Source organism: Myotis yumanensis, unplaced genomic scaffold (genome assembly GCF_028538775.1).
Source record: "Myotis yumanensis isolate MYYU_CA2020_CCGP unplaced genomic scaffold, mMyoYum1.0.hap1 SCAF_3, whole genome shotgun sequence".
In the NCBI taxonomy this organism is placed as follows: Eukaryota; Metazoa; Chordata; class Mammalia; order Chiroptera; family Vespertilionidae; genus Myotis; species Myotis yumanensis.
In genome coordinates this window covers 173,735,754-173,758,040 of record NW_027223754.1, presented here as the reverse complement: position 1 = coordinate 173,758,040, position 22,287 = coordinate 173,735,754, and the positions used below count along the sequence as shown (strand labels likewise).

The 22,287-nt window shown below is 38.8% G+C and overlaps 1 protein-coding gene across 2 annotated transcripts in view; it reads right to left on the bottom strand.

The window, feature by feature from the left end:
• Positions 1-22,287, bottom strand: part of CPNE8 (copine 8) — a 199,647-nt gene that overhangs the window by 176,353 nt on the left and 1,007 nt on the right. The window lies entirely within an intron of this gene.

The following is a 22,287-nucleotide window of genomic DNA, read 5'->3' as shown; positions in this document are numbered from 1 at the left end:
GAACCTAGCACAGGCTTGCACATGAGCAAGAAGGGCTCAACAAGCACCTCCTGAATGAATGAACGGGTTTCAGTATCCAAGCAAAAGCATCAGCCTTTTACACGTGAGATATAGTGACGTGTATGATTAGGGAGGTGGCATTTAGAGCCTTTGCCCTAATAAGTAACCCATTAACTGAGAATACCTGAGAGTGGCTGCTTTCCTGGGATTGGAAACAAGACCTGTGTCACTGAGCCAGCCTGCCCAGGGCCCTTACTTTGGGCATTATATTGTTTCATGGATTGGAATTTGGGAGTTCTTGGGGGAAGGGGAGGGGTAGGCATCTTTAAATACACATACACACAAAATGATTTTCAGGGATGTGTGTGTTTTTTTAAATAAAAACAATGAAATCAAAACTTTTTTTTAACCAACTGAAAGGAAAATGATCAAATGTGGAAGTGATTTGAATGCAAAACTTAATCCCCTCATTTATTTATTCTTGATCTTATTCATTAAATAAACATTATCTCTGGAAACTTAGCATACAAATTTAAGGAAAAAATATTTTTCCTGAAACTACAATTTGTATGACAAGAGGAAACAGATTGTGTACAGGCAAAAAAATCAAGCCTTAGAAATGAAAAAAAAAAAAAAAAAGAAGAAGTATTTTGAAACTGAAGCTTACTGCTAAGTCAAAGTCAGCTAGAATCTCAGATACCAAGTAATTCTGAAGGATGGGGTCATTGGAAAGTACTTAACAAGATTATCTGGCTTTCAAGAAAATAATAGACTTTCAGATGTGAAATTGTACAAATAAACTAAAAAGTCAGTTCAATAGCTTCCTCTCATAGCCTGAACATGCAAATAGAACTTTACCAGACATAACACATATTACCCCACAAAAAACTGAGGATGAAATAAACTAAGATATTCTCAGATTTTGCTGAAATAGGATATTTAAAGTATTTCTTAATTAGTACTAGTGAGCTAAAAAGGTCAGTGATAAAAATAGCAGTTTCAACCTTGGCGTGGGTTGAATTTGGTTTAGATCCTAAGAAAATTTGAGGGGAAGATAATTAATAGATAAAATATTTATGATTTTCTTGCGGTCTTCACCTATGATTGATATTCTTGAAAATTGCTTCCAAGGAAACCCAGGTATTTTGCAAAATCTGACATGTCAGAGTTCTGGTTTGCCTGAGCTAAAATAAATAGAACCCATTGGTTTCATTATTTTTAGATTAAAAAAAGGTACCGAACCAGTCCCTGATTTCAGCTGGAGCAACACAACATTTATGTTAACAAAACTGGGCAGGATAAAAAGAGACTGAGAACAGAATATGGGTCTCCTTAAAAACCTGAAACACGCATACAAAACTAACCTTACTATCTTTTCCTCCACGTTGTAGCCCCTCTATTCCTAGCTCAGTGAAATGGCAACTGAGGACGGCAGAATAATGCCCCGAGACCCCAAACATATCAGGTTCTAATCCCTCAAACCTATAAATATGACCTTATTTGGAGGAGGAGGAGTCTTTGCAGATGTGATTAAATAGCGGATCCAGACCTGAGAAATTAGATTACCCAGGATTATCTGAGTGGGCCCTAAATGCAATGATATATATCCTTTTAAAAAGACAAAGGGAGCTTTGACACAAACAGAGGAGAAGACAGTGTGAACAGAGCAGAATGAGATTTCAGGTCTCTGCCCTGAAGACTGAAGTGATGAGGCCACAAGCCAAGGTATGCCAGCAGCCACCAGAAGCTATAAAAGGCAAGGAATGGATGAATTCTCCACTAGAGCTTCCAGAGGGGGAATGGCCCTACCGACACCGTGGTTTCTGCCAAGTGACACAGATTACAGACTTCTGGCCTCCAGCATAGTGAGAGACTAGGTTCTGTTGTTTTAAGCCAACAAATTTGTGATAATTTATTACAACAACCACAGGAAACTAACACAGCAACACTGAGTCATCCTCCCTTTTTCTCTCTCCCTCTCCCCTAATTCGTCTCCCACTTTGGCTTCTGATTCCAAGTCCCAACTACTTCCCAGACCTTAGAACTCTTAACGGGTCTTCCCTTGGTCTCACCAAGATGTCTCCAACAGTAAAACCTGATCAAATGACTCCCTTGAATAAAAACCTTCAGAAACTCCAAATTCTTTAATATAGCACCAAACACCTGCCATATTCTCACCCTGGCTTTATCTCCAGCTGCACCTCTATCCACATTCCATATCATCTACACTCTGCTCTAGACATGTCAGAGTTTTTGCAGTCCCTTACACTAACATTGCCTCACAGTCCTGTACTCACATTTTACCCACAGCATTCTCTCGCTCTGAAATTTCCTCGCCAACCTCATTCCTGCCGGGAAATGTGAACCTTTTTCACTGTCTCCCCACCACTGTGCTCCGGGCAGGTAGAACTGATTACTCCCTCCTTTCCCAACGGGAACCTATATCACAAATTCTGCACCTACTAATCATGTACTGAGCCAGGTGCCAGGCGCTGGGCTGAGCACTTTAAACAAAGCATTCCATGGAACCCTCACATAATCCTAGCAGGTAGCAATTGTTATCAGAATCCATTTTGCAGATGAGGTATTAAAATTCAGAGGGGTTAAAGAAATTGGCCAAAGACACAAGAATAGTAAATGGTCACAGTGCATTTTTGTAAATTTTTCATTGACTATTAATTTTTATTTTTTATTTTTGTATCTGTTATATTGACTATGTTATTGAGAACAAAATGAAATGAGCTGCAAATAACATCATCCTTCAGCATCACTTCAGAAGGTCTAGACTCTAGAGAATAAAATATAAAATAAAAATGAGAGCATTATAAAGAGAAAAATTAAATTTTTACTTGCAGAAGATTTAACTTTGTATGTAGAAAAAAATAATAGAAATAACTAATAAAATCTTTCAAAATTAGTAAGATAATTCAGTAAAGTGATTGGTGGCATGATGAATAGAAGAGTCAATAATCTGGGGGGGGGGGGGGGTGGTATCAACAGTTACTAACTGTCCTATCCAATTCATACTTCTTGGCAGTTCTCTGTTGCTTTCCATTGCTGAAGTATGTGAGGGCTACGCAGGTCTCTGTCACGATAACCTCACTCCAGAATCCTATGCTGTCATGAAAGCAAGTCTCAGATCAAACTCTGCCAACTGGAACTCAAAACAGTCATGCAATAAGCTCTACGAATTTAATCAAGCCCTAGCTCCCTTTGCTTTCAGAAACAGCACCTATAGGCAGATGCCACCATATTCTGGTGACATCAAAGAAGGAAATTCATGATGAAAATATGGAGATGTTTTATGGAGCCCAGAGTCAGGAACATAAATGACCTTATGGGAAGAACTAAACAAGAACAGAACCACAAAGCTCTGGTAAATCAACAAGAGACCACACCGTGAGGCAATGAACAGGGCTGCAGGGACAGCAGGCAGCAAGTCCACAGGGCAGGCCCTGCAGCAAAAAGGCATTACTGCAATTCCCCAGTGGCACTCAACACTGGCATTTGAACAGCAGCAGCGAGGGCTCTGTGGGTGCAGCAGAGAAAGGAGGAGGGATTTCCCAGGATGGCAGCTGAGGTCATTCGCTCAGAGAGGAGCACTGCAGTTCTGGCCCTCCAGGCAGGGGGCGCCAGACTTGTAGAGAGGAAGCCAGGTTCCAGTATTACTATCTGGAAAAACCTGCACCCATCTTCTCTAGTCATCAAAACATGTATATAAATGATACAAATGGATAAATGGGTAAAATGGGTATAAATGATACCTGCTTTTTATATATGCCTACATAAATGCACAGAGAGGTATCTAATTGGTATGATCCATCACTGGGTTGAATTTGGGATGATTTGAATGGTCTCCTTTCTCCTTTTCAACATTGTTTGGCTTTGTTTGTTTGTGTGTTTTTACAATGAGCATGTAGCACTTTTGTAACAATTATAAGATTTTTATTAGAGAGCCTTCACTATCTTCATGATGTGGGTCCATTATTTTTCAACTATTTCTGTTGAATGCCAATATAAAAATAAGAGTTCCTGCCCTAACTGGTTTGGCTCAGTGGATAGAGCATCGGCCTGCGGACTCAAGGGTCCCAGGTTCGATTCCGGTCAAGGGCATGTACCTTAGTTGTGGGCACATCCCCAGTGGGGAGTGTGCAGGAGGCAGCTGGTCGATGTTTCTCTCTCATCGATGTTTCTAACTCTCTATCCCTCTCCCTTCCTCTCTGTAAAAAATCAATAAAATATATTTTTTTTAAAAAAAAATAAGAGTTCCTTGCTAAGTGATAGGAACTTTCTTCACACTTTATGATAGCATAGCATACAATTCCCATAGCAACTATATGAGAAGGAATTTCTATCTTCATTTATAAACCAAAGCACAGAGAGATTAACTCTCAGCTGAATGCTCATTGTTGGTAATATATGGAGCTGCAGTTTAAATCCAGATGTTTCCATCTCTGAATTTGTGCTCTGCTCCTTAATACATTACACCATTACACTAATTAAGTTACAACTCTTGAGATTGTGAATCATTATTTTCCTCAGTCCCTCCTCCTGCCTACTCTAAAAGTAACCACTTTTAGCTCACTTGCTAACAGCAAAGTGGGCAATGAGCTTGCACCTATTTCAAACAATTAGCCCTATTAGCAGTCTTTCAGAATTTATTACTTCTCCCAGAGTCAATGCATGATATTTGTAGGTGACAATCACTGACCAAAAACCAAGAGCTGATGACTGTGATGGATCTACCCCAAAATAAAAAACTGAAGGCTGACTACTCTGCTCAACATCAGCTCAGATGTCTTCCAAGCACCACTCCCTAAATATGTTGATCATATGACTAGGTTTTCTGCTTCTCTACTATAGGGTGTCCCAAAATTCACACAAGATTTGAATTTTGCGTGAGCATTAACAACAACAACAACAAAATAAAAGCCTAATTTTACTTGGTTTATTGAATCAGATTCTAATATCTGTTGCCCTTTGATTTCAATCCCTTCAATTTGATAAGCATTACCAAGTACCAATTATGGCCCAGGAGCAGGGACAATGAAGACCAATGAAGACCACGGCTTTGCGTATGTGCCAACAAAGCCATGGAGGCCATTTACCCGATGTGCTATTCCATACATAACCCTATACTGTATACTTTATGAATCAATAAAAAATTTATAATTTTTAATTATAAACCTGTATTTTCTATCAAAATTACTTCTGGCGTGAATTTTGGGACACCCTATAGCTGTTGAGCAATATACTGCTTCAATATGGGGGAAAAGTCATAGGTCTCCAGGCTCAATATCTGTAAAGAAAATCTTTATCTATATGCAGGGTTGTCTGGAATCAGCTGCCTTTAAGATTTGTCAATCAATACACAGGCTATACCGGTGAGAAAAACACTATGCCTATAAAGATAAGGCTAGGTTGGCTAGGTTGGCAGGGTTTGGTTTGGTTTTGTCCTCCATATTTTACGTAATACCTTCTGTAATTTCTTTAGATCACTAACCACTGAATAATTCAAATATCTGTAAGAGCCATCTGAGCTTTGCAGGATCAACAACAGAATTTAAAGAGAAGGAATTAATCTGAAAAGGCAAGCACAAATGACCAACCAGCTGAGATGGAGAGATTGAAAACAGTTTTCTAAACATGCATCTGCTATCCTCGTTACAAACGATTAGACCAGGAATTTGTCCCTGACTCAAAAATACTCACCTAGGTCCAAAAATAAAAAGTAATAATAAAATAGCAGAGTGAAATAGGCTTGGGCCATGACACCTTCATCCTGCCTTTATACAACTGTTTATTTTTTCAAGCCATTTGATATTACACTCTTTCCTGTATTTATGCCTTCAGTCATGTTCAACTTTCTAAGATGTTCGACTTTCCTTTTTTCAACTATACATTAAATTAATAATTGTTAAGCACTTCCTACATGCAAAACATTGGATTAGGTACAAAGCTGAAACATGTAGACAAGACCCAGGTCCTGCCCTGTGGGAATTTATCATTTAATAATTATCTAATACTCTTTCAAATGTTTGTTCAACAAGCACTAAGCTACTAAGTGACAGAAAAAAAGGAGTGGTGTTGAAGACTGTGATATACACACATGGGCTCTGGCCCCAGATTATTTATATTCCGTTAACGGGACAGATTTGTAAACAAATATGTGCAGCAAAATAGGGAGTGTGTAAAATAAATTCATCACAGATTACAGGAAAGGAGGGAGAGGCAATTCCATCTGAAGAATCAGGCAAGCCAAAGCCGGTTTAGCTCGGTGGATAGAGCGTCAGCCTGCGGACTGAAGGGTCCCGGGTTCGATTCCGGTCAGGGGCATATACCTTGGTTGTGGGCACATCCCCAGTGGGAGGTGTGCAGGAGGCAGCTGGTCGATGTTCCTAACTCTCTATCCCTCTCCCTTTCTCTCTGTAAAAAATCAATAAAAATATATTTTTTTAAAAAAAGGAGTGTCTCCTCAGATTTAAAAAAAAAAAGAATCAGGCAAAGTCTTCATAGTGAGAACGATGCTTGAACTATCAGTAAAGTCTATCGAGTCAGATAGCAAAGGAAAGCAAAATGATTCCCACAGGAACCAAGGCGTGAGCAGCATGGTTCCCTCAGGAAATGCAGGTGGATGAAATGGCTTAGTGTTCAGGACACAGCTTGGAGAGGACAGTAGGGAGAGAGAGGGTGGCATGACACGGAGAGAATGAAAGAGAACAGGCTTGAAAAGCCAGGTCAGAGTTTGGAAGATTCTCGCAGACTTATTATAGAGGCAATAAAAGGATTTATAATGAAGGTAAGAGTATGACAGCATTTACCCTTTTTTGCCCTAGCCTGTTTGGCTCAGTGGATAGAGCATCTGCCTGCGGACTGAAGGATCCCAGGTTCAATTCCGGTCAAGAGCACATGCCTGGGTTGTGGGCTCGATCCCCAGAAGGGGGTGTGCAGGAGGCAGCCGATCAATGATTCTCTCTCATCATTGATGTTTCTATCTCTCTCTCTCCCTCTCCCTTTCTCTCTGAAATCAATAAAAATTAAAAAGAGAGAGAGAGCCGAAACCAGTTTGGCTCAGTGGATAGAGCGTCGGCCTGCGGACTGAAAGGTCCCAGGTTCGATTCCGGTCAAGGGCATGTACCTGGGTTGCGGGCACATCCCCAGTGGGAGATGTGCAGGAGGCAGCTGATTGATGTTTCTCTCTCATCGATATTTCTAACTCTCTCTATCTCTCTCCCTTCCTCTCTGTAAAAAATCAATAAAATATTTTTAAAAAAGAGAGAGAGAGAGAGTATGCCAATATTTGCTTTTTTTGAACAGATAGACCACTGTATGGGATTCATGGCAGGGAGAAGGTTTGCCCAGAGCAAGTGTGAGGTTGAAAGGTCCAATAATCATGTGCAATGGTCTCTGCCGGAGTCAGACAGGCTGGACCCAGGCAGAAGCAGAGTGGTCCACTACGTTAAAGAGACGAAGGAGAAGTGAAAGTGGGAGATCAGGGATTGAGACTGAACTGGCAGAAAGTCTGTTTGGGTAGAGAAAATGGTGGAGAGGGCTTACTTATTCCCTGGTCGGGATGCAAACTGGAATTTCAGGAGTGCCCATATGTGGTTTGAAAAATCTCTGATGCAATTCTGAGATGATGATAATCCTCGTTTAGAATAGCTGGTTTAGACCGTGACCCTAAAATGAACGTGACACAACCACATAATCATTTCATTTTTTAAATTACAGCCTATTCTATGTGTGCTGGAAATGTTCACCAAACATCATTAGCAGCAGCCTGTGTTACACTAATTCACCCATTCATTGTCTTCATTGAAACGAAGTGGTTTTATAATTTGGGTTTTTTTCTCATTTTATTGTTAAACCACTATTGAGGTCAGTCTCTTGAAAGATCTGATGTAATCAGGCAGGGGGACATTTTAGGTTAAATATAATCAACTGAGCACGGAGGTACTTTCGCTGTGTTTCAAGCACTTGAGAAATTATTTCGGCAATCCAACAAATTAGCATAACCAGACCAATGTAAGAAATGATGTGTGATGGATAGTGACTTGACTTAAATAAACATGCTCATATTTTACTTGTGCACATGAAAACAAGTTCTGGCTCCCCCTCCCCCCTTTTTCTACAGAAAGCATTGTTTCTTCTTCCATCTTCCCTTTCTCCACAGTTGTTTTTTGTTGTTGTTTGTTTTGTGTGTTTTTTTAGTTGAATTTCAGCTTTTCTAAAATTTAACACTGTGTGGCTCCAAGTTAAAATTGGTGAAACAAATACAGAGGGAAAGCACATTAGCAAATAAATACCTATTACTTCTTAAAGAGTCCAGGCCACCAAACAGCTCTTCTTATCCTAGATTATGCCCAAATGAAAGCATAATGTCCTGTTGCCCTTTATCAGTTCAGCCCACCAAGTAATTTATTACAAACATCTTTCCCCAAGACAAAAATCTTCATTCAGTTACAGATATGTTCATTTATTTCCCTACTTAGAAATGTTATTTATGATATCATACATATAAATTCTATTACTTCTCTCTCTTTTTGCATAGTATTCATCCAAAATTAAATAAACAAATTTTCAGTAATAAGAAAATTCTAAGTGTCCAGACCTAAAACTGTCTTTGCTGTGCTTGAAGACAAAGTGAATTTGAAATTATTTGTTTCTCATTTCTTCAAATAAAAATGTATATAGCCCTGGCAGTGTTCTCAGTGGTTAGTGCATTGGCCCCAGCACCAAAGCGGGTCATAGATTCAATTTCTGGTCAAGGGTTGCAGGTTGGATCCCCTGCCCAGGTCAGGGTGAGTATGGATACAACCAACTGACATGTCTCTCTCTCTCTCTCTCCTTCCCTCCCTCCCTCCTCCTTTTCACTTTCTAAAAATCTAAAACAAAACTTTGTATAAAGTAGTTTTATAAACCTTAGTTTATAAACGAAGATCAAAATATTATGTTTTACTAAATTGAACTAGAAAGTGAGTCATTTTAATGCTCTGTGTATGTAAACTAATATTTTTAAGGTTATAGACATACACAGATTCATGAATATCTAGATTCTTTCTACCAATCTATCCATCAGGCAGCAAACATTTATCGAAAACTTCTATATGCAAAGCACACAATTTTTGTGAAAATCAATGATAAAGCAAATATGCATTCTTAGAGTTGGTAGGAGAGACAGACATGCAGAAACCAAAATAATTATAAGCAGAATAAAATAAAAGTATAAGAATTGTGGTGTAGGAACTCAAAAAAAGGAACAATCCATTCCACTTCAAGAAAGCATCAACAATAGTAGAAAGTGAGAATCCACACAAGACACTTGGAGATTAGCAAAGTACTCCACGTCTGAGAGGAGCCTGGAGGAGGCCGCGTGGGCAGGAGAGGGAAGACCCTGAACATCATATTGCTGAACACCTTGGTAAGGAGAAACATTGAAAGTTTCTGCAAAAGGAAAAATTACACAATTCAACCTTTGTTTAGGAAAATAACTATACAATATGTGAAAAACAGACCAAAGAAGTGAATTCTGGAGTCATGGAAAATATTCTAATAGTCCAGGGGAAAGTATCAACTTCCTGAATAAGAATGATGGCAGCAGGAATGGAAAGGAAGCAGCAAACACGTTGGAGACATGAGTGTAAGTTTCAGTGCCTCATCAGTCACTAGAAGTTAAAGATTGCAACTATTAAAAATAACAGCATACATGCCACATTGTATTAGTTTGCTTTATTTTAAAAGTCCACTAGCCCTCGCGGGTTTGGCTCACTGTATAGAGCCCCGGCCTGTGGACCAAAGGGTCCTGGGTTCTATTCCGGTCAAGGGCACGTACTTTGGTTGCAGACTCCTCCCAGGCCCAGGTCCTGGTCAGGGTGTGTGCAGGAGGCAACCAATTGATGTGTTTCTCTCACATTGATATTTCTGTCTGTCTTTCTCTCTCTCTTCCACTCTCTCTGAAAATCAATGGAAAAATATCCTCAGGTGAGGATTTAAATAAATAAATAAATAAATAAATAAATAAATAAATAAAATGCACCTTTAAAAAAATAAAAAATAAAATATACGTCACCTATAATACTCTTTCCCACAAAAGCCAGATGTCCCCTAAGAATCCTTCCAGGTACTACTTTAGGAGTCGGCATTTAGTAACAGCTAATCATTTAACACAAGATTGGGCCCATTTGCCATCTCTATTATAAACTATACTAGAGGCCCGGTGCACAAAATTCTTGCACTGGAGTGAGGGGTCCCTCAGCCCAGCCTGCGCCCTCTCACAGTCCGGGACCCCTTGGGGGATGTCCACTGCTGGCAGTCAGATATCCCACTCACAGCCCGGGGCTCTTGTAATCCAGGACCCCTCGCTCCTTACCGCCCGCCTGCAGCAGAGGTGGGAGAGGTTCCTGCCACCGCCGCTGTGTTCGCCAGCCGTGAGCCTGGCTTCTGGCTGAGCAGCGCTCCCCCTGTGGGAGCACACTGACCACCAGGGGCAGTTCCTGCATTGAGCGTCTGCCCCCTGGTGGTCAGTGCACGTCATAGCGACCGGTCATTCCACCATTTGGGCAATTTGCATATTAGCCTTTTATTATATAGGATGTCATAGAGATATAAATTGTGAAAACATAGTAAACACAGTACAAGTGTAAATTGTAAGTAAGACACAGATATCTAGTAATATCAAATGTTTGTTTTCAGAGTGAAGAAAGCTAGCTATAGATCTCTATTGAGAGGAAAAACTAGAACAGCAACAGCAGAACACCTCTGCTATCTCTTTGGGAGAATATTAAGTGAAATGAGAACTCTGAAGTAGAAGTGGTTGACATTAGGAATAATGTATCTTAATATCCCTTGATGTTTCTATCCATCTCTCCCTCTCCCTTCCTCTCTCTGAAATCAATAAAAACATATTTTTTAAAAAAAAACTGAGACATCAGCCTGGCCAGTGTGACTCAGTGGTTGAGCATCCACCCATGAACCAAGAGGCTGATCCCCATGGTGGTGGCCAATGGATGGTTCTTTCTCATTGATGCTTCTATCTCTCTCTCTCCCTATCACTTCCTCTTTCTCCAAAAATCAATTAAAAAAACAAATTTTAAAAAAATTAAAAAAAAAAAAAAAAACCCAGACATTAGAATTAGGGCCTAAGTTTTCAATGTATTGACAATCACAAATTTTCCTTAAATCAGAACATCTTTTCAATTTATTTCAAGGTTTTACTTCTAATAAGCTCTAAGTAACCTCCCAGGTCCTCTAGACCAGGGACTCAACCTTTCATAGGAACTCATGCCCAGAGAAGTAGAGGGATTGTCATTGGTTACAGAGCCAGTGTCAGAAACAGAATGAAACCATGGGGTTTCCATTATACTTTGCTGGCATGTTCCATAAGGAAGCCAAGAAGTCAAATAAATGCCATTCAAAGGACAAAATGATTTAAGTGAAACAAAGAATTTAAAACCATTTAATTTAAATTGTGAGACCAATTGTGAGTTAAAAGAAATCATCTTTTATCTAGTATATTTTAAACTTCTCTCCAAAAATAGTCTTTAAATTCACTAATTTAAATTATCAATTAAGACCAACATTCACTAACAACCTGATATATGTCTCCTTTTCCCAATGCCTACAAAGAGGCTTTGGATGAAACCAAGGGCATGGAAATCAACTGCACTCTAACTTCTAATTAATTTGAAAGTTGAGATATCAAGATAAGCCAGACAGTGAGCTGTGTCTAAAATAGGTAACTTAGCAAGTTATAAAGGGTCAATGAGAGAAAAAAAGGGGATATATGCAATACTTTCAACAATAAATATTTTTAAAAGGAAAAATAAAATATGTAATTTAATGGGATTAGCAAATAAAGTTATTATTCTGTATGTTCTCAGATATCACTTAATCTCACTCATTTGCTTTTACTCCACTAAGTCTTTGCTTTATAGCTGGAAAACATAAAAATCTATTGAAGACATCAAAGAAGAATGATTGAGCTTTTAATTATGGAGAAAACCACAAAGAATATGATACTCCGTTTAGGAATACATTAAGGATTTTTTTAAGAAAAGGTTTGTAAGAATGCACACAGAGTTATACATATTGAGACGATGCACTAACAAGGATCTGTGGGCAGTGAGAAGCAAATTTCTCAAAATGATTTTAAAAGCACTACTGTGCTAAGGAAAGCTGAGAAATGTGTTGGTTTCAACTAGTTATGGTTGATTATAATCATATCTGGCCCATTACACTCTCTGACATTTGTGATCATTTTTAATAAAACTAATGTCATTTATTACATATAGAGATCAAGAGAGCAGCTAATTAGCAAAGTAGAAAATACTGACTTTAACAAATTCATGTCACAATTCACATAGAGTACTATAGTGATATTTCACTACCAAAGTAAGTACTTTATTTACCTGGAATTCTGAAGAACACATTTGTCATCTGAATATATTTGAACATATTTGAAAGGAAACCTTGGAATTTATTATTAACAAGCTAGCATGTTTAAACGGTGACTTCCTCATTATTAAGAAAACGGTGGATTGAAATAATAGGACTTGAGGCCAATTTTCAACTCTTAACGACAAATATGAATGTCAGAGTCAATTTAATTAATTTTCCTCTATTTTTCATTTGCCCGGTCCATTACCTTTCTCCAGCATTTAGCTTTCATCTTATCCTGCCTGCTGATTTCTATTGAAATAGTCTCCTCATTACTTAATTTCCCACAGCTTCATTAGGTAACTCAGCAGCAGAAAAAAAAATAGAATCAATACTTGGAAATTAGACATCAAATGGTTAACATGTATGCCACTCATCTGAATTGTGTTATTCACAGCTCTTACCAATTGGGGACAGAAACCCCCCTCACACGCACACACACACACACACACACACACACACACACACGAATTTCATATTCCCCTTAGTAATAATATTAATATCATCTATTATAACTGTGTCTCCCAGCTTTGTAATTTTTCTTCAATCACCAACACATGGACACAGAGAGGAATGAGCCCTACCCTTAAAGCCTAAAATAAAGAACTTGTAGCCGAGGGACAGAAAATGGCCAGTTGACAGAAGCATACATCTTAGAACTAGACACTGTTTATGGATTAGGATCTCAATCTTTTCTCTTCCTAGATGTGAGACTTAGGCCAAATGACTTACACTCCCTCTGAATCCCAATCTTTTCACCTGCAAAATAGGCCATAACATCACCTGGGTTACAGAATTGTTGGAAGGATGAGTGTATTGGCATATAAGTGCTTTACACATTGTCTTCATAGATTTAGACTTTGGCATTAATTTAAATAAAAGATATAGAAAATGTCCAAAGGTTTCATGTTTCTTGGGCTCATAGAACAACTTTTAAAGAGTTTTTTTTTTAATATATTTTTATCAATTTCAGAGAGGAAGGAAGAAAAAGGGAGAGATATAAACAATGATGAGAGAAAATCACTGATAGGCTGCTTCCTACATGCCCCCCTACTGGGGATCGAGCCCACAACCCAGGCATATGCCCTGACATGGAACTGAACTTGTGCCCTTTTGGTTCATAGGTCAATGCTAAACCACTGAGCCATGCTGGCCAAGCCAGCCTTTATATTTGAATAGCTTCACTGTCTGATAAATAGAAATATTCCTCAGCGAACATCAATGATATTTTGTTTCTTCAGAGTTTCAAAAAGATAACTGATAATTTCCTCAGGATGTTTGGAGTATTATTCTTTATAAAATAAACTTGACAAAATATCTCACAATTTGAAAAAGAATGACTGACAGCTAATATGCCTGGCTGGAGAGGCATTAACATTGATGGTTGTCATAAGGTTGAAAATATTAAGGTACTGCCCTAACCGGTTTGGCTCAGTGGATAGAGCATCGGCCTGCGCACTCAAGGGTCCCGGGTTCGATTCTGGTCAGGGGCATGTACCTTGGTTGCGGGCACATCCAGTAGGGGGTGTGCAGGAGGCAGCTGATTGATGTTTCTCTCTCACCGATGTTTCTAACTCTCTATCCCTCTCCCTTCCTCTCTGTAAAAAAAATCAATAAAATATATTTTTAAAAAATATATTAAGGTACTGTGTGTCAGGCAGGGAACACTGACCATTGCAGCAAGACACCCTTTAAATACTTTATTTTATTATCGGCAATACATTCTTGCTGTCCTTTGGCCAGTGTTGTCATCTACTGTGATACCTGTTTTATCACATGTCCAACAGGAAAGAGCAATCGAAATATCAACCGATAGCTTTTATTGATCACATGTAAGAATATGCTAGAAAGTGCTTTCATTCCAAACTTTGTTGTTAAGCTCTACCTCCTACCTATCAAATCCCATTAAGGCCATATATCTGTGTGTTTTGGTGTGGGGAGCCATGCCGTGGAATCTGTAGAAATTGTGCATGCATTTCCAAATCTATACTCTCTGGCCACAGTTTGATTCTACATGCCTTCTGCATTTAGACAGTATTCGGCCTGGGGGAGGACATATGACCCTTAACATGCAGCTTTATACTAGTAATTGTCACCTTGCAGTTCATGTTTCTGTCCAAACTATAGGTAACTGTCTTCTGTGTTGCTATGTGCCACACAATAATATACCCCCCAAAAAATGAGATAAGACTAACAGCTATTAAGTGCTTTTCTTGTGATAAGCATGGTGTGGGGCATTTTATAGACTTGATTTCACCCACTTCTCCAAAAATCTTATCAATTTGTTTTTTTTAATCATTTCCATATTACTGATTAGGATATGAGGTTCCAAAAGCTGAGATAAGTTACCCAAAATAACATTTAAAAAAGGTATAAAAAAGGGATTTAAAGACATCTGTCTGGCTCCTAATTCCATTTTCTTGCTGCTACACTCTGCTGCCCCACATTCTCATCAATCTTTACATGCAAGTTTCTCAGGGAAATAAAAGTATTCAGAAAGGTGCAGCCAGTAGTTTAGACTTGACTCTGCTTAAAGAGGAATAGGGAGGAAATAACCAAAACAAGGTATTCAATCTCTTTCAAAAGATACTTATTAATTTCTTTAGCTCTAGAAAACTATCCTGGGGTGGGGGTGGGGGAAATCATAGGAGTTGTCAAGTGTTGGTGAATAACAAAGCTCATCCGTAATCTGTAGCATCATTTTGAATGTTAAGCTTTTGAAATACATTTTGGAAAATAAATATAGTATAACCATATAATAGACTATTACACAGTCATGGAAGGTTATGTTTTCAAAAACTAATGACAACAACATTTACATGATATAATATTAACAGAAAAGTAGAGAAGATAAATTGTATAGAATATAGTATGGTTTCATTATACAATGTATGTGAGCATGTACACACGAGAGAGACGATAAATGTGATGTTATAAATGAGAGAAGTGAACTAAATGCTCATAGTATGATGGAATAGCGGGTGGCTTTTGTTTTGTGTTTATATATATTTAATTACTGAGTACTTACCTAATGTGACAAGTAGTGCTTTAACTCAGGTATTAACTTATTTAACCTTCTAAACAAATATAAGAGGTAGAGGCTGCTATTACCCCACTTTACAGATGAGGAAATTGAGGAACAGAGATTAAGTAACTCTCCCAGATTTCACAGCCAGTTTTAGTAGAGCTGGTCTAGTTTCACACCTATGCTCTTCAAAGCTAAACAACACCAGCTCTATTAAGCAAGTGTTACTATTATAAACCAGGCTAACAACTGAATAAAACTTCTTTGAGAGGAACTGGTCTTCTTCCCTGCCTCAAATAAACTCAAATAGGGAATGAATGCAGGCTGTTGCCTGTCAGGCCACAAATAATGTACCTAAGACAGCACAACAGTGAACACCCTATTCTGTGGGGTCTTGCTTTGTGAATTGTTTCTAGACTCCATTCTACATATCCCAGGGCATTTTTAGAACACCCCAAGCCCCAAATGCTAACAAATGCAGGGTAGGCCAAAATACTGGTGAAACAACATGAGTAAGACTTTTCTCTCCTAAGATATACCTGGGCAACTCCCACACTTAGAGTTCAAAACCACTGCCCAGAAATATCACTACAACCAATTTTCCTAAAACTTGGAAGCTAAAAAAGAAAAACACCCCAGCATGGCCCCCAAAAAAGCACTGTGACTACATTTTTGAACAAGACCTCAGGAACTGCAGAGCCATAAGAACAGATGTTAACTCCCTATCACAGCTTGACCCTCAATTTGCCTATCATATGCCTCATTAATGGGCTAACAGAATTCTAATTTCCATAGCTTACAGTAACATAATTTATCAGCTAACATCACTTGGAAACCTACTTGCATACTAACTTCAAACTCTTTGACTAAAGAAGGGTAAAGTGTGTCTAAGAGATACACCCATGTGGATTGGGGTGGAGCCCCCAACTGTATTTGAACACAGATTCTCATTCACCACAGATAATCAGAACAGTAGAGGCATCTGCTTCCAAATGGGCCGATTCCCACTGGGCTCATCAGATTCTCCCCTTTGGAATCTGAATGTGCTTTCCCAGGTGGCCAGTTCATCACCGTGTAACTGGAGCTGTGACACATAAACGTGCATGGTAGATGCCACCAGTGAGTGGAGAAACAAACAAACAAACAAAAGACCCAGAAGTAAGAGAATAAAGAACATGTGGAGAGGACACATGAAAAGGAGAAGAAAGTAAAAAGCATACACAATTTCAGTCTTCCTGTTGCATTGTACTTCCGGTGACAGTACACTGGCAGGCTGTCACAACCTTTCATGGATTATAAAATCATGCAACAGACTGACGTATTTCAGAGAGAAGGGGGTGGGAAGCAGGAAGAGATTACCCCATGAATGTATATGCATATATGCAGAAGCCATGGACAGATACTAGTACTGGGAAGGCCTGAGGAGGGGAAGAGAGGAGGGAGGAGGGGGTCATATGGGGTGGTGCAGGGGGGAGGTAGGGGACATCTGAAATACTTTGAAGAATAAAGATTAATTTAAAGAAAAATTACACAACCCACTTATTCCAGTAGAGAAGCAAGATCAGAGACAGTGCTGAATCTGACACTATCATTTCTAATAGTGACAGACTAAGAGCAGCAATTTTCTTCCTTTGTATAATGCTTTATCTTTTACAAAAGGCCTATACACAGTAATGTGAAAGTACATATGTGTTTAATAAGAGACTCTCAAAAAAAAAAAGCTAAATGTGTGTATGTATGTGTGTGTTTAGATAATTTATTACAAATTTTACTGATATAAAGTATGTGTAGCTGAGCACACAAGTTACAAATAATAGTAATATATCTAGAACATTTATAATTTTAAATTTCATGGGACTAACTGATTCTCATGGAATGTCTTAAGCGCAGACAATAACAGAACAATAATCAAGCTCTAATTTGCAGTGTTTGTCAGTTTCCATGGTGTAAATATTCCCACTATGGCCAATTTCAAGCTACTAATGTGATGTCACTGAACATGGATTGAGAAGAGATGAACAATAGCATACAACTGCATATTTTCACCACATAGATGAAAAAGATTGAGCATAGATGACAGTAAGGAGTACAGATAATACTAACATATAGTAAAATAATTAGAAGTGGGAAGTTTGGAGTATGTCTTATCTTTCTTTTAAAATGTAATTTTTTTTTACTTTAGGTTTACATATTTAATTTTTAATAATTTATTTAACAACTGACACAAATTCCTGTCTCAATCCCATTTAAACCAGCTCCAACACACCATTGAAAAGTATCATCCTAATACCTTAGTAGGGTCGATATTGCTAATCTATATCAAGTGACTACAGTCATTTGCTCATCAAACTGGTTGATTAAAAATTTTAATGTGAAAAACTAATACATGGTGAGCCTAGAGATTTTGATTCAGTAAAGCTGGTGTGGGGGCCTTGGAGTCTGTATTTTAATAGGCAAAATGCCTTTCTCGTGCCAGATGATTCATCCAGAGAATTACAGCACTCAGCACTCATTGACTAAATATGCTGTGCCAAACTCAGAATATACATACTATGGATGGAAAACAGGTTCTGTAATAAAACTGACAAGTCCAGTGATAGAAAGTAACCTTACAGAGTAATCCAATCATAGATTCCAAACTAGGTAGGTCATGGTGTATAGTCACGCCCCAGGAATAAATATAAATTCTCTACTAAAAGGTTTATCTTTTCCTTAAACAAGCCCTGTCCATTGTTTCTGTGCATCTAGCTTGACACACCTTTGAAATGCCTTTTCCAGACCCCTAGGACATATAACCACCCTCAAGAGAGAGCACAGAATCTTAGCTATCCTGTAATCCAGTCTCCCCTTGCTTTCTCCCACTTTCATGTAATCTTCCTTATGTCCCTTCCTTAATTCCAAATGCATAAAAGAAACTGCAGACTGCCATTCTGAGAGACACTTTTCTTATTCTGTTGAGTTCTTGCTTCCAGGCATAGCCTCTGTTTGGCTCAAATAAATTCTTATAAAAATTCTTTACAGGTTTGGATGTGCTTACCTCAACAACATGGACACAAAAGAGAGAAAACGTGTCCTTAAGAAGAACACAAAGACTAAGAATTATGATGCAACTACTGAAGCGGAGATAAGTTGGCCACTCCAAAATATACCTCTTTCGGGATATTGATTATTTTAGGCTGGTTAATTTTAAGAAACAGCAGCTTTGGGGAAAGTTCTGAAAACGATGTACACCAGCCAGAAGAATCTTTAAGGGTAGAGGGAAATTTTTCCTCCACCAACACTATGATATTGCTACATACCAGCTGCTGTGGGAAGACAGCAAAATCCAGCTTGGGAGTCATAAGAGAAAATGATGTTTGACCTGAGTCTTGAAAGAGCACAAGCTAATCAAGAAAAGAATGGGAAGGGAGTCAGGGACATTCAGGGCTGAGAGAGCGGCATGTCCATGGCCAGGTAGGCAAAAGAATTTGGTCCACTAGGATAACAGCACATGCTTTGGGACTGTACCTCTTATTAGTGTTTTGCAGCCACATTTATCTGGAACACATTTTTTTTTTAATCCTCACTCAAGGATATTTTTTTCATTGGTTTTTAGAGAGAGTGGAAGAGAGAGGGAAAGACAGAGAGAAATATCGATTTGAGAGAAACGCATCGATTGTTTGCCTCCTGCATGCACCCCGACCAGGCCGGCTGGGCAGGAGCCTGCAACTGCGCGGTATGTGCCCTTGCCTGGAATCAAATCCAGGACCCTTAGGTCCACAGGCCTACACTCTATCCACTGAGCCAAACAGGCTAGGGCTGGAACACATTTTGACACATATTTGTTAGACTATGTTCAGTCAGAGTACATAAGAGGAGTGCTGGGAGATTAGACAAAAGAGTTATGGCCAGGTCAAGAAGGACTTTTTAGAATGCCTAGCACAAAGTAAGTGCTCAATAAAGTCCTACTTTATACCCTTCCTTAGACATTAATGTTTAAAATTATTACCACCATTCTAGGATTATTGCAGAGAAAGGATTTACATAGGATAGCTAACCTACAAAGCCTACAAATACAGAATTCTCTCAATGCTTTTGTAATTGCTAACTTCTCAATCAGAGAAAATGACAAAAATCACCAAAAGGATATGTTAGAAATGTGCAACAAACAAAAGTCCCAGGGAAAACAGTACTGTACTAGAGGCCTGGTGCCCGGATTCGTGCACTGGTGGGGTCCCTCAGCCTGGTCTGCGCCCTCTCGCATTCCAAGACCCCTTGGGAGATGTCAGACTGCTGGTTTTGGCCCTGCGGGGATCGGTTGACCAGTTGCTTAGGCTTTTATATATATGTAGATATTTTTTGCTTCTGCTTTATCTCATTCTAATTCACCTGTTTTCAGAATAAAATGGGAATATTGTAGACGTTATTTTCTGTTTCTGATGTTGTATCATTACAGCTACAGACATTTTAATTAGGTAACCCAATTAACATAAAAATCTATGAATTAACATCATAAAGAAAAATGAATCCAAGAGCTAAATAATGGGTAGAAAGAATGTCAAAAGAGCAGGAGCTTATTTCTACATAAACCCAGCAAGAAAGGTATGCTTGTCATCCTAACGCACCAATTTTGTAGCCCTACAAAACCGCCATGGATACAGTCCCTTCTCTAAAGAAAACCATGCCCATCTGTCTTGTCACCCCTCAAGTCCCATCTCCTCTTTGTAGTATATTCCAAACACTCCATTCCACAATGACCTGTCCCCTCCCTGTGCATGAACCTCATCATTGGATTTGATTTTACATTTTCAGAGAACTTCTCTTGAACATCTCATGGAGCACGGCGTAATGCCAGACATATAAAAGACACTCAAATACTTGGACAGTGAACACACAAAATGATTTCCAGGAATTATATTTAGCTTCAAGCTTCAATTGTTGATTTTCTTACCTCCCCCAAAACGAAGATGAAAATATTATCAAGTTTTTAAAAGTCTTAGATTGGAGACAGTGAAAAGAGGTTATCAAAAGGGGTTTTATTGAGTTGCTTAAGTGTCAGCTAGTCACCAGAGGGCTCTGATGAAAAGGGTAAGGGAATGTTTTGCTCTGCTTGCACATGGTAAGGCTTAGGGGCCTACAACTGTGCTCTGAAATCCCCACAAGCATCCCAGGATATATGCTTTTTATGCACACCAAAAAACAAAGAAAAAGAAGGAACAGGTATCTCAAAGCTGTTTCTATCCTTGTCTTCTTTAACCAATTTATTGAACTTCGAAAGAGGACCAATTACAGGTGAATCATATAATACACTTACTCAATAAATACTATTGCCAGTGTCATAACAACTTAACATTTTAGCACTTTCTTTGTGTCATATTGTGTAAGCACTTTTCAGTCATCATCTTATTAAAAACTCCTGACAACACTCTACTAATATATAAGATAGATACCATAATTTATCCTCATTTTAAAGACGAGGAAGCTTACTAGCAGATGAGGTAAGACCTTGCTCCAAGTTAACAACATAAGAAAGTCACAAAGCCAGAATGTGTAACTAGGTTTCTTATGCCAAAGCCCAAAGGACACCACCATCTATGATTACAAGATTCAATTCTTAACAATGTAAGTACTTGGGTCTCATTCAGAACTTTTTTTCTTCTATTTGAAAAATTAAAAACAAGACACCAAATCGTGATCTGAAAAAAGGCTGGAACAAGGGCATTTCTGGGTCTGAGGTAGCAAGCTGAAGCAAACTGCCTTAAAGCTAACAGACTTCAGGATTCCCAGTACACTCACAGCAAACAAGCATTCAGGGGGGGGGAAAAAACACAATAACAACAATAACCCAGAGTGGTTAAACATGGACCCTATTGGCAGAAAGACCAGTTAAGGTATAATTTCTCTAAAGGTATAATCACCCTAAAGAGCTTATGGGAAAATCAGATTTAATTTACAGTATGTTTATATCCATTCCATGCACAGGCCACATGGCATTCAGATTTTACAGGATGTTCAGCAGAGGGTAAGAGCTCTAGAAAATGCTGTTAATGTAGGACTTTGACTATGCATTATCTGTATGTATTAATAACCTCCCTCTAGCATCCAAAACCAACTTCAGAGAGAAAAATAAAGGCTTAGAAATTAATATTTAAAAAGAGTTTTCCATAAAGTTTCACCTGTTCAATTGACAGAAAGAAATGTGTGGAAGCACTTAAAACTGTGGCCACGCCATAAGACAAGAGGCTAATGCTTAGCTATCATTAGCAGCACTATTGTTTCCACAGTTTGAGGTCAGCAGTGAGAGGAATCAAGCAATCAAGGGATTATACATAGTTTCAGAGATAGCTGATTAACACCTCAGTCCTGGTTTGGTGCTTGAAATTCCTCCACCCCTTCCCCACCCTCCCCCACCCCCCAAGAGAAAGCATTCCTCTGGCTTTAGACTTTGTCTTGTAAAAATGCAAAATCAAGTACCACTAGGTTGACAGCACTTTAAACTCCAGGTCTTATTTACGTGGGAGATTCCCCAGGTTTATTAGATTTCTTTAAGGCAAGTTTTACCCAGGAAAGGAAGGGGAGGATTTCACGGCATGAAAAACAATCTTGGGGCGGAAGGTGGACACGTGAGAAGAGAGTTTTCCAAGGAGAGAGATCAAAATGTGCCCACAAGGCAGTGAATTATAATTCGCAAATCCTCCCCCTCCTTTTGTTAAAATCAGTTTAGTCTTAGCCCGCCCATTTCCTCAAAATCAGCAATAGAGCAACTGGGCTGCTTTGTTTACGGGGAAACTGACCCAAAGAACATAAGGCAGAGGAATTTGAAATTTACAGAACCTTGGGCAAGGGTG